Source organism: Cydia pomonella, chromosome 9, assembly GCF_033807575.1.
Source record: "Cydia pomonella isolate Wapato2018A chromosome 9, ilCydPomo1, whole genome shotgun sequence".
Taxonomy (NCBI): domain Eukaryota; kingdom Metazoa; phylum Arthropoda; class Insecta; order Lepidoptera; family Tortricidae; genus Cydia; species Cydia pomonella.
Window position 1 is genome coordinate 15,933,392 of NC_084711.1, and position 14,613 is coordinate 15,948,004.

General features: G+C 38.3%; 1 long non-coding RNA gene across 1 annotated transcript; it reads left to right on the plus strand.

Annotated features, from left to right (window-relative positions):
• Nucleotides 1-6,978: 6,978 nt before the first annotated feature.
• LOC133521507 (uncharacterized) lies at nt 6,979-11,444 on the plus strand. The gene is made up of 6 exons (XR_009799909.1): nt 6,979-8,113; nt 8,525-8,644; nt 9,178-9,307; nt 9,559-9,641; nt 10,119-10,239; nt 11,233-11,444. It is a non-coding gene; the product is annotated as an uncharacterized LOC133521507 (long non-coding RNA).
• Nucleotides 11,445-14,613: the final 3,169 nt, after the last annotated feature.

Here is a 14,613-nt window from a genome sequence, read left to right on the forward strand (position 1 = left end):
ATTTGGGAGAATCCGTCCAAGCGCTCCGGCTGCAGTCATCAACTTAGGGGCCAGGCGCTTGAAGTGCTCTTCGAACCTCCATTTACTATCGAGGACGAGTCCCAGGTACTTCATCGTCGACCCGATAGCGATAGGAGTTCCTCCCACGGTAATTTGTGCTCCCTCCGGTGGTTTGTTCCGAGGCCCATGAAAAACCAGAGCCTCGGACTTGTGCAGTGCCACCTCAAGACCTAGTGCCCGAATCCTATGTATCACGTATGCAACCCCCGCTGTAGCTACATAGGCGGCCTCCCTGTAGGTCCTGCCACTGGCTGATACGAGGGTGTCATCAGCGTAACAGGTAATGCTGAGCCCCCGCAGAGTGGTCCCGCGTAAGACCCAGTCGTACCCGATGTTCCACAGGAGCGGCCCCAGAACCGAGCCCTGTGGAACACCGCACGCCATCACCCGTCTTCCCCAGCCGTCCTTGGTTGGAAATACCACAACGCGCCCTACAAAATAATCCGCCACAATTTTTTGCAAGTACTCGGGCACGTTGTGGTACTTTAGAGCCACCTTAATTGTTTCCCAGGGCAGGGTGTTGAAGGCGTTAGAGATGTCTAGCGATACAGACATCACAACCCCACCCTGAGAAACCGCTTCTTCCGCGAAGTCCCTTAGTCGGGCTATTGCGTCTAGCGTCGAACGCAGTGGGCGAAAACCGTACTGGCACTCGCTCAGGCCTGGCTGCATGCTTCTCACGAGACGAGATGCGATTATTCGCTCAAAGAGCTTGCTTGTCTCGTCGAGCAACACTATGGGGCGGTAGGCCGACGGCTGATCAGGTGGGCGCCCGTCTTTCCGGAGGAGTACCAGCTTGCCTGTTTTCCACCTGTCTGGAAACCTCCCCTGAGTTAGGCACACGGTGAAGAGGCCCCTGACTCGCTCTTCCAATTCGCTGAGTGCGACTACCAAAGCTCGCCCAGGTATGCCGTCTGGCCCTGGGGCTGTTTTTTTAGCGTGAAGTTTTAGAACAGCCACATTAAACTCCGCCTCTGTCACCGAAGGTATGTCTGTCTCCACTTGGCGTGGCCTCGACGTTGGAACCATAGGTGGCGGCACAAACTCACCCCTTTCGGGGAAAAGAGCGCTTACGACTCGGTTTAGGAGGTCTGGCTGGAGGGTGCTTGTCAATGGGGGTGCCCAAGGACGAAGCTTTTGCCTTACAGCCCGGTACGGTCTGCCCCAAGGATCCCTGTTGAGCGTCTCCAGCCACTCCTCCCAAGCCTCCTCCTTGGCTTGTGCGATGGCTTTCTGTAAAGTCGTACGAGCTGTCCTGTAGGTATCGTACAGGGCATCCTCCTCGGCTTGATGACGGACCCGCCTCCTTCTGTATCTGGTGTATTGGCGACGTGCAGCCACGCAAGCGTTCCGCAATTGGCGGAGTTCTGGTCGCCACCAGTACACGCGACGTTTCGTCGAGAAAGGCTTAGCCCTCGGCATTGACGCGTCACAGACACGGGTCAGGCTGGCGCTAAGATGCTCGGCCCCACGCTCCACCTGTACTGCCTCTCCTGGTCCATCACTAGCATTCCAGGACTCAACAATGGCCGCCTCTTTTGCGAGCTGCCTGTCTAGCTTTGACACCATCCACCTGGGACTGTCGCCAACAGCGGGTCGGTTTCCACGTTGAGTGTCAGGAAGGGTTGCGACATCGAACCGAATGTACCGGTGCTCCCTCCCCTTGTACCTTCCCCCCCTCTATAACCCTTATAAATCTTATATAAATTAAATATACCTCTTAAGTACTAAATAAATGGCGTCGTGATCGTCTAGTCTAGCGTTAGGACCCCTCGAAATGAACCGCGGCACCCCAGATTCTTTAATGAGTAACAACTATATTTTGGACCCCTGTTTTATTTGTACATATTATTACCTAGATTAGAAAGAGTATGTTTTAGTACTGAAGATATATTTTGTTATGTTAATGAAGAATATCCTGATAAATTGCTAAAGATAAAATTATCGGCGAGTTTTGAGGAGAAGTATAGATGTTATTGGTAAAAAAGATTAGAATGGAGTTAAGGTAATGCAGAATAAAAGACAATTTGAGTATAAAAATGTTTTTGGTGAAGTCCCGCTACACCTATTAAGCCTTCGGGATAACATAGAAGCAGCACTCCCAGGTTAAGCCCATTTATACCCTAGCATTTTAGGATTAAGTATAATTAACTATCACCTCCGAAGCGATGTGTGATCTGTCCACACGTGCTACTTCGTATGCTCGATGCGGGTTTGAAGGCTCTTATCCCGATCCACAATATTCGTCGGGTCACCTATCCTACTACTTTAGCCTGATGGGCTTTTACCAACACTTCACAACCTAGGTAATCCTAGATGAACTGAAGAAAGAAGTGCCAAGTATCTTCAGTTAATCAAATTACTTATCTTTTTTATGTTCAAAAACTAGGGAGATATGATTCCTTTTCCCAAATCCCAGCACTGAAAGAATAGACAATATTTCTGGTACTTTAGATGTATAAACAAAATACTTAAGTTTATTTGTTAACTACTTACTAAATTTTACTAGACAGAAATATCAAGTTGAGCATTATTTCACTCAAAATTCCCATTGGACTGCTCTTGCCTGCCAAGGGGTCCCTAAAACAAACCATTCTTCAATTATTCTATCTCAGAATAGCTTGTGTTCCTCTCTGCTTGATATTTTAGTATAAATTTACCATAGAAAACCCGAATGCTACACTCAGCACCTCGTCTCTACATCACAAGACCAGAAAATATAATAAAATAGAAGTAAGTATTTAACGAAAAACATCAATGTATTAATTACTCAGGTAAAATTTAAGAGTTTTAGGATAGATTTAGGCAATTTAACCCTTTACCAACTTTAGAATCCGCGCAAGATAATAAAACCTCAAAGAGATAAATATATATCAACCAATCAATTTTCTAGACCAAACCTAAGTAAGACCTTTTAACAGTGTGTATGACTCTACCCTACGCCTACCCTCCATCCCTAATCTAGTATGTCCAAAACACAGATCGCACTTACCATTGATCTAGTGCTATGGAACATACACAAGTGTATCCCTAAGTCTATGCTGTAAAGTTCGGCCGACAAAACCGAGGTATAGCAAACCCTAGTGTCTGTGTGATTGGTCCCCTCCTCATCGCCACGTGGGCACGGTGGATGAGAATAGACCGCCCTAGCATGTCTATAGGTAATCAGCACACTAGCACACACACCCGTACCAGTCACATGGGATACCCCGCCATGACTAAAACTTTATCTGTGTTTGTTACCAATCATGACAGAAGCTCTCCCGCGACCAGCACTAGCGTGAGCCAGAGTACCGAAATATATAAATATATTTAATACGAGACCTAGCCTCAATTACTGCAGACTTCAGTGAGCAGAGATTACTCTCAATGGCACGCACGTGATGCCCTCACATTCATCTAACAGCTGGACCTTGAGACCAGGGAGAGTATGTTCGCCTCTTATGTTGGTAAAGAAGAGACGCCAAGCCCTCTCAACTTGGAACAAAAGACTTCTAAACAGCTGCAATTTGCCACCGTTAGGGAGAAGCTGCTTAGATGGACAAACTGTTAGTCCAAACAGTGATCTGGCTTTATAAAATATCAAACGAACACCATAGAAAGGTAGTAAAATAACTAAGTTAAATTTTACTAGTAAATCAAACATAAAATGAAGCTCCTCCTGACACCATTATCCAAGCCCAATGTCTCGGAAATTACTTTCCGCAACACTCAGCAAGACACAGTGCAGAAAACTTCACAATAAAAATAACACAAACTGTAAGTAAAGTATCTCCACCATAGCCTAAGTTTAGCGTTACGACGACATTGTCCCCGCAAAACCAAACACAGACACAATTTACAAGTTTAAATTTACCAGGATAATTCCCAGCAAACACAAACAAATAGAAAGAATGGTAGAGGCACTTCACTTACCAAAAGCCAGAGATACTGCTAGTCCGACGGGTGAAAAATTAATGAATCCCCACTGCCTTTACCGGCCCTTTTATATGATTTCATCCCAGAAGGTTTAAGATTGCAACCCAGCCTTTACAGCTACATACTTAAGTCTCATTTTTACTTGATACCATAACTCGGACACATGCAGGTGCAAAACTCAGACAAAAATTCCAAGAAAAAGTATCCGCATCTCGATTAAGTACCTAGAAGGTTTAAGATTGCAACCTAGCCTTTACAGCTACATACTTAAGTCTCATTTTTACTTGATACCATAACTCGGACACATGCAGGTGCGAAACTCAGACAAAAATTCCAAGAAAAAGTATCCGCATCTCGATTAAGTACCTAGAAGGTTTACACCCTTCATAATGTAGTCTTTACATCTTCTGTTTTAAGTCTCATTTTTGTTTGCTAACGTAACTCAGACAAACACCTGCGATATCTACGAACAAAAGTCATAACGACGCGTCCCTCGCATAATCCTTAATATTCCTTATTCCTCATATATAAGGTTTGGTTTTGATTGACCGTGATATATTAGGTTAATCAGAGCCATCTATGATCCTTCTCATGCATTCGCTTGAATGTTAAACAGCTTACTGATACTGTTTCGACGGTCAATACTTATGTACGTACGTCGTAATGTTATAAATTCCCCACGCGACCCACAGATGGCGCTGTTTTCAAAATCATAGAAACTAATCTTTAAACTAAAACTAATGTTATCATTTGGCTTTTTTAAAGTTTTTAGTCCTATTTCTGATATTATTTAACTCAATTATATTAAATTGAAATACTTTTGAGAGAAAGTTTGAATAAATAGACACAAGATCAATAAACAATTTAAAGAAGAACTAATTTTAATTTTTTTTATTAAGGCCCCGTAGTTCCTTACTACTTAAACGTTTTATATATATAGATAGGCTTATGGCCAGTTACACCTCGCCCCCAAATCGATTGAATTTTGTAATGGAACACATGTGTGTGCTATGGAAAAATACAATCTATTTTCTAGACTTGTCGGTGCTTTCCCTCCCCGCTTAAACGTGTAGTGTGTATTCCATTACTAAGTGACTGCCAGCGACTCAGCTCTGAAATCAGTTCAACAGAACTCCGTCAATGAACCAAGACAACTTTTTCCCCAGTAACCTCGCTCCGCCAGAGATATCGGGTTGTGAGTCCGATAGGTCCCATTAACCCGTTCTTGCCAGCTCACCCCGGTCTCGGCGAGATCTTTTTCTCTGTGGACCGTACACTTCCGTAGAAGAGCATCTAATGAGACAGCAAAAACTCCTCAAGCAAAACAAAGAAACCTTTAATTTTTATAAGTACGAAGCTTTCAAGTTCCATTGCCAAAATTCGAACCAAAGTCCACTGCCTTATCACCCTCAGCCACGTTTTCTTGGCGCGTGTCTCATACTTCAATAAGATACACCGACTTTTAAGTTTGTTTGGGTGTTTTTTTTTTTTTTTTGAACAAACTTAAAATTGACACTAGAAAGTACCTTAATATGGTACAGTGAGGATGCTTTGTCCAACCAAGTGTTAAATAAAGTAAAAATATCTGCTGATCATTACACCTTATACCAATAAAAACTACTTTATAATCATGTTTTATTAATTCTTGATAAGAGCCTCGTCCTTTTAGACGCTCACGGCCCATGAAATATGTCGAATGTCGGATATATCCCATCCAAAATGAGTGTGTGGGTTTCGTAAGTGTCTTCATACCTTGTAGAGTACTAACTAGAACAATCTACCCTTTTAAACGGGTCTAATCCAATGGATTTTAACCTACTGATAAGACTTTTCCAGTTAGTTGTGTTTCCCCTCCCCCCCCTTTTAATCCCCTGCAAATACCGACAATTCTAGTTTGACTACACTCTAGCCTTTGTCTATCTGTATCGATCCATTCTTAACAATAAAAGTACATTCATCCACTAAATATGCATCACATTCATACATCTTACTTATATAAACCTCACATATTTATAACCATTCAACGCACATATACATTCCTCCTCAGTCACGCATTCGCACGATCTTTACAGACGGCCAAGACTCTTGAGATGCAATCAAAAAATAAAAATAAAAACAAACAAAATTTATTATCGTAATTTCATTCAAAACATAATGTACCTACGCCCTCTTTTTTTTTATCGATATACATGTAGATAGATAATTAAAAATCCAGAATGTAGAATCCATGAAAATGTAGGAGACAAGAAATTACTTCATAACCTACGAATATTTCGGCTTGTCTAAAATTTTGTACTCACGCTCAGTGCACATTTCTTGTAAATTAAGCTATTCTTTATCACTATTTACCCCACTGATGCAAACAATAATAACTGTTCCAATATAAATTTACTGCATGAATTCATTTTCTTTTTCGCGAACGAAACGATACCATTTCTGTACTTTGCTTAAAAAATGCACTTATACGCTTTACGCCTCCTGTGATTGTAAAATTGAAATAATGTCCATAAAATAAGCCTATTTTCATATAATTCGGGCCAAATATCACTATATTTTCTCATAAAACGATAATTATTAATCCAGATCACTCTTTGTTTATTTCGAAAACGTCAGTCGGACTAAATTGTCAAAGCTCAAAATGAAAGCTATCGATCTATGATCTATTTCAAAACCATTCAGGACATTCGTAGTCTGTTAAGCCCTTTCCGTCAGTAGAAGGAGTGGCAAATTTAAAAATGTATGCGCAAAAAGGAATTTCGCGCGTTCTTCCCTTGACATCGTGTTTCACCAGAGTATGTTTAATAAATAAAACTTCATTTTAACTACATCTAGTGTCGAGCAGCAAAACTGTAGCTGTCAATGTCACTACTCGCCGTTAGATGGCGTTGTAATAAAAATTGGGAAATTTTCATTTCTCGATCCAAAACACTACATATTGAAGCAATTACGTATTGAAATGAGTGATACTTTGTTCAAGATAGAAATCAATTAATAAGTAATTAAATTAACCTATTTCTGGATTTAAGTGCTATTTTTAAATTACTGTTCTTTAGAAACGTACAAATCGCTTAAGTACTTCTACTCTACCCTAGATGGTTCCACTAGCGCTAGTTTTTGCATATTATTTTTTATCTGTGTAAAAATTAACCCCATTTATCTGTTTTCAAATATATATTTTGCAATATATTTAAGACCTATTTTCAATACTAAATGAAATCGATCGTGTAAACGTGCCTTTTGTCATAGACAAAATTTTCTAAGGACGGCCATGTGCATGCGCTCGTGTAATGCGACAAAATTAAAAACACGCTCCATCATGCCTGACAAGACACTAACGCAGCCCACGCGATTTAGTCGGATTGTAGTCAACTTTGTTAAAGTTCCTCACAGATGGCGTGTGTAAATAAAAATAAAGAAATTAACAACGAAACTTGACCGTCTTAAGGTTTTAATATGTATTTTATATTAATTTGATAATAAGGCCACATTTATTCAATTAGTATAGTACTATTCTAGAATGAATCGACATATCTATGTAAGTATACATAGAAATTTTGCTCCTGGCAGCTCTAGGATCCGTCACTTTATTTACTTCCGTTCATTATGTTTCGTATTATATTTTTTATACAACAGCTTTCAATTTACGCACTTAAAACTTGTCATTAAATCCCGAAACTATTAATTAAATTCATAGATACCAAAGTTATCCCAACCACCAGTGTACCTCTGATTTAACACCTTTATAAGTAAACAAATGACAACCATCCGAACGCCATATTGTAATTGTTGTATAGCAAGAAAGTTGACAAACAATAACCAATATAACCATGACAGAAATTCAAACTGAACTGGAAAAGATCGTCTTCGAGTGTGCTTCTTATGATTCCCTAAATATCCTATCTATTGCTTATGGCAAGAACTGCACTAGACAAACGAAATAGAGTTTCGGATTCAAACATGTGTTTTTTTTTTTTTTTCGTTCGTCAAAAATGTATAAATGTTCAGTGAATCCAGTGCCCTGTGATGACCTATGACCTAACGTTTGAACTGTATAGAAACAAGGATGTTTAATTAATGTGCCTAGCTACTGATGATTGAAATGGACTCAAGTATTGAACCTGTTACTTCTAGAAAGGTAAGTTTCTATTTTTACTCTATTATTTAGAAAAATCACTGCTATAGAAGCCCTGTTAAACATACTCACATACTTATAGCCTGCTAAAAATAATTACCTCCCACAAATCAACTACAAATTTACCTATCTATCAATAAAACTGCTTTTCCAATCAATCGTTTCAGCTTCTGACTAGCATTAGGTTCTTTTTTTTTTTCAATTTGATATTATTCTACTTACAGTGTCAGCCTAGTGTATCATGTTGCCTTATGTGTACTGCCTTGTTCTACAACATAAGCACATTTCATTTTGAAAGACCGAAGCAATCAAAGTTAAAGTCTATTTTACGCTGCCGATATAATGTAATTTTAATCTTTCACTAAGCATTTCCTATTGCAATATGGGTTATACAAACTTTGCCTGCTTTTCCAGCAAGGTGACAACTCCATTGAAATGAACCCTGCCACGAACTGTTATTGATCAAAATGTATGGAAATTATGCTGGAGAACCCTATTTGCTGGTTTTGATGAATCTTTACACAAACTTTAAGAGTAAGTATGAAATTTTTGATACAAATAAATTCCCTTAGGCCTGACTACTGTATTTGGAATATGAAACATGTTATTATTTTATAAGCATGCTAAAAATTGGTCCTGAAATAAGTGTTCCTAGAATTCGGAGTTGCAATATGTTATAAAATCACAAATTATATGATAACGTTGGCTAGAAATAAACAGGATTCTATGTGTGTTAATGTAAAATTTTAGCGAACATGTACTTTCTGTTGAAAAGGAAACCAAATTTTTTAAATTGTCGGACTAACCAAATAATGAAAGCAATTTTCCTACATGGATTATCAACCTGTACTATCTGTCAGCACAATCTATTCTTAATTTACTATGCCCTAAAGCATTGTCTAAAGTGTCACCTTAGTTAATTCATTTTATTTCGAAGTGAGCATTTCAAGTTGTCGGAAGCAACCACTCTGTATCATTTTTATGTTATTTACCTACTCAATTATTTTATTGGTGATATAAATACCTGTTATTGCAGTAAATTTAGCGATATATGTTTAATTTTTCAGCAAACAAAATACCTATATGATACCTAGCCGTTAAGAAACTTAATGGATAGTCAAACTGAAGCCAAGGGAAGGAAATCTCCATTGTTACTATCATGGTTCCTGTCCCACTATGTCTTTCCACAATCTCCAAGTAAGTAGAACAATCCACTCCACTTAAAAAGCTATTTTTAGACTTGACCTTACTTAGCAAAAAACTTCAAATTAATTTTTTTCATTTGTCCCGAAGAAATCTGAACTGTTTGTTTTTGCTTTTCCTGAATTGTGAAATATCTGAATATGAAATAACTTATAGTAGTACATGACACTTTTAAAGATACTTATAAATAGGTTTTCTTAAATATATCCTACTTCAGCTAACTTTTTTCTCATTTTCAACTTCAGAGTTTCCCGGAGAACTGACAATGCCCCGCAGAGTCAACCTATCTACCCTCAATGTACACACTGCTGTATGCTTCTTATGAAAGGTATTTTATTATAATAAATTGTAGGCACACAATGTAATGTTATGTATGGAACTCATGACTTATAACTGACACTAATATTTTAAAATCTTAATTATGAGTTCTCGATGAAAGAGCAAAGAAATGAAGAATGTGCTTACCCTTACATAACCTATTCTATTTCTATTGACTAATTCGACTTAGCCTAGCTTATTTGTCACCTAGTTTATGGAAATATGTCCTGCAAGGCAAAGATTCTCAAATTTTTTAGGATTCCTTTTTTGAAAATTTAAGTACTGCCTAGTTTAACATTATGAATCCTAATATTCATAGAATGTGTCTATATATCCTTGTATTATGCATTAAAAATAATCATGCGCCTCCGCGAATGGATGAATTGAGAAAAATGTTGATATGTTGCCCAAGTAAAACTGACTAAGAAAATCAAAAGCTACTTACTTTACTGAATTTTCCTAATACTCGTCTATTTTACATTTACAGATAACCACGAGCCCTACTACTGAGGCTTCTGTTCGTTAGCTTATCTCAAGAATTTTGCTGCTACGATGGCAGCTATCTACACTGAACACTAAAGAAAATGAGACCCATGTTTTCCCTTCATGTTAGTTCCTTAGTATGCTAGCTTACTGTTTTCTTGGACTAAATACTCTATCATCTGTGGTAAATAACTCTGTGTTTGTTGGACGGACCCAATCGGATCTTAGTTCATACATACATACATACATGATTATTTTACGGTAACAAATGTATGATGTTCACACACAATAATCAAACCAAACATAGTCCCAATGTATGTGACTGTCATTTAGACCTACGCCTAGAGTGATTAATTGTACCTAACAGAATTATCTGTCTGTTGCTACTACTGTATAAATGACAAAACTCTGCTGAAGAATCAGATAATTCATGAACTTTACTATCCATTTCGTGGCCTATAGAGATATATTATCAGTAAAGAAGCCGTGTAACAAAGATCTAACTCCTATATTATTACATGTGCATAGTTATTTATATGATATAGGAGGCAAAAAAAACAAACAAATCGCCCGATGGTAAGTCGAGCGATCGCAAAACAAGAGAAGTTGTAAGTACGCAGCCTAGAAGGTGCGGAATACGCCCCCTGTTCCTTAATATTTCAAGAAAACCTATGTGAAACGAACTTATTTCACGCCCCCATAGTTTTTCGACTAAAGCATATCTTATTACTCAACTACTTATGTCTCTTATAAGATAGCCTACATAAATCTAGATAAGCCTAGACTATACCTAACCACATCCTAATTGGCAACAGCCTCCTAGCTCAGTCGGTGATGACCCTGCCTATGAATGCTATCTATTTGTCAAATGTAGTGTCACATTTGCGTTGCCACACTTATAAGAAAGTTGGATTTCACTCCCGCTCCTTTAGGCTACTTGTAGAATCTGAGAATTCGTTTTTCATCCCCCATTATTTAAGCTAAAGTACTCTTATACAACAAAAGCTATCCTGTCTTATCTTATCTTAAGTGTTAGCCTACCAGTAAATTTCCTATTTACTTATGCTTAAAAATAAGGTAATTTTTATTTAACTAATGTGTTTATTTTCATTTCTCAGATACAAGATGTACTAGCAGCTACAAAAATGAAGATTGTTCCTAAAAGTCCCTAGCATGACTATGTGATGAAAGACTATGAAAATGAAAGGCACCTTCTAGACGGCAGTATCTCTATGAACACTACCCTGAACTAAGACTGAAACCTGAAAAAATGTATTTAAGACCTTAGTTATTGAATAATAAAGTTAATATTTGTCTTTTTATTTCAAAAGAGTCAATTATTTTCGCTTAAGGATCCAAAATATAGCGTACTCACTCCGTTCTCACGTCAACAAAATGTAGCCTGAATGGCTACTTTAACAGATATATCTTGAAAACCCATAAGTAAAACAGGTAAAATAAATCCTGCGTCACGGCTCACCAAAATGTACCTTCCCCCCCTCTATAACCCTTATAAATCTTATATAAATTAAATATACCTCTTAAGTACTAAATAAATGGCGTCGTGATCGTCTAGTCTAGCGTTAGGACCCCTCGAAATGAACCGCGGCACCCCAGATTCTTTAATGAGTAACAACTATATTTTGGACCCCTGTTTTATTTGTACATATTATTACCTAGATTAGAAAGAGTATGTTTTAGTACTGAAGATATATTTTGTTATGTTAATGAAGAATATCCTGATAAATTGCTAAAGATAAAATTATCGGCGAGTTTTGAGGAGAAGTATAGATGTTATTGGTAAAAAAGATTAGAATGGAGTTAAGGTAATGCAGAATAAAAGACAATTTGAGTATAAAAATGTTTTTGGTGAAGTCCCGCTACACCTATTAAGCCTTCGGGATAACATAGAAGCAGCACTCCCAGGTTAAGCCCATTTATACCCTAGCATTTTAGGATTAAGTATAATTAACTATCACCTCCGAAGCGATGTGTGATCTGTCCACACGTGCTACTTCGTATGCTCGATGCGGGTTTGAAGGCTCTTATCCCGATCCACAATATTCGTCGGGTCACCTATCCTACTACTTTAGCCTGATGGGCTTTTACCAACACTTCACAACCTAGGTAATCCTAGATGAACTGAAGAAAGAAGTGCCAAGTATCTTCAGTTAATCAAATTACTTATCTTTTTTATGTTCAAAAACTAGGGAGATATGATTCCTTTTCCCAAATCCCAGCACTGAAAGAATAGACAATATTTCTGGTACTTTAGATGTATAAACAAAATACTTAAGTTTATTTGTTAACTACTTACTAAATTTTACTAGACAGAAATATCAAGTTGAGCATTATTTCACTCAAAATTCCCATTGGACTGCTCTTGCCTGCCAAGGGGTCCCTAAAACAAACCATTCTTCAATTATTCTATCTCAGAATAGCTTGTGTTCCTCTCTGCTTGATATTTTAGTATAAATTTACCATAGAAAACCCGAATGCTACACTCAGCACCTCGTCTCTACATCACAAGACCAGAAAATATAATAAAATAGAAGTAAGTATTTAACGAAAAACATCAATGTATTAATTACTCAGGTAAAATTTAAGAGTTTTAGGATAGATTTAGGCAATTTAACCCTTTACCAACTTTAGAATCCGCGCAAGATAATAAAACCTCAAAGAGATAAATATATATCAACCAATCAATTTTCTAGACCAAACCTAAGTAAGACCTTTTAACAGTGTGTATGACTCTACCCTACGCCTACCCTCCATCCCTAATCTAGTATGTCCAAAACACAGATCGCACTTACCATTGATCTAGTGCTATGGAACATACACAAGTGTATCCCTAAGTCTATGCTGTAAAGTTCGGCCGACAAAACCGAGGTATAGCAAACCCTAGTGTCTGTGTGATTGGTCCCCTCCTCATCGCCACGTGGGCACGGTGGATGAGAATAGACCGCCCTAGCATGTCTATAGGTAATCAGCACACTAGCACACACACCCGTACCAGTCACATGGGATACCCCGCCATGACTAAAACTTTATCTGTGTTTGTTACCAATCATGACAGAAGCTCTCCCGCGACCAGCACTAGCGTGAGCCAGAGTACCGAAATATATAAATATATTTAATACGAGACCTAGCCTCAATTACTGCAGACTTCAGTGAGCAGAGATTACTCTCAATGGCACGCACGTGATGCCCTCACATTCATCTAACAGCTGGACCTTGAGACCAGGGAGAGTATGTTCGCCTCTTATGTTGGTAAAGAAGAGACGCCAAGCCCTCTCAACTTGGAACAAAAGACTTCTAAACAGCTGCAATTTGCCACCGTTAGGGAGAAGCTGCTTAGATGGACAAACTGTTAGTCCAAACAGTGATCTGGCTTTATAAAATATCAAACGAACACCATAGAAAGGTAGTAAAATAACTAAGTTAAATTTTACTAGTAAATCAAACATAAAATGAAGCTCCTCCTGACACCATTATCCAAGCCCAATGTCTCGGAAATTACTTTCCGCAACACTCAGCAAGACACAGTGCAGAAAACTTCACAATAAAAATAACACAAACTGTAAGTAAAGTATCTCCACCATAGCCTAAGTTTAGCGTTACGACGACATTGTCCCCGCAAAACCAAACACAGACACAATTTACAAGTTTAAATTTACCAGGATAATTCCCAGCAAACACAAACAAATAGAAAGAATGGTAGAGGCACTTCACTTACCAAAAGCCAGAGATACTGCTAGTCCGACGGGTGAAAAATTAATGAATCCCCACTGCCTTTACCGGCCCTTTTATATGATTTCATCCCAGAAGGTTTAAGATTGCAACCCAGCCTTTACAGCTACATACTTAAGTCTCATTTTTACTTGATACCATAACTCGGACACATGCAGGTGCAAAACTCAGACAAAAATTCCAAGAAAAAGTATCCGCATCTCGATTAAGTACCTAGAAGGTTTAAGATTGCAACCTAGCCTTTACAGCTACATACTTAAGTCTCATTTTTACTTGATACCATAACTCGGACACATGCAGGTGCGAAACTCAGACAAAAATTCCAAGAAAAAGTATCCGCATCTCGATTAAGTACCTAGAAGGTTTACACCCTTCATAATGTAGTCTTTACATCTTCTGTTTTAAGTCTCATTTTTGTTTGCTAACGTAACTCAGACAAACACCTGCGATATCTACGAACAAAAGTCATAACGACGCGTCCCTCGCATAATCCTTAATATTCCTTATTCCTCATATATAAGGTTTGGTTTTGATTGACCGTGATATATTAGGTTAATCAGAGCCATCTATGATCCTTCTCATGCATTCGCTTGAATGTTAAACAGCTTACTGATACTGTTTCGACGGTCAATACTTATGTACGTACGTCGTAATGTTATAAATTCCCCACGCGACCCACAGATGGCGCTGTTTTCAAAATCATAGAAACTAATCTTTAAACTAAAACTAATGTTATCATTTGGCTTTTT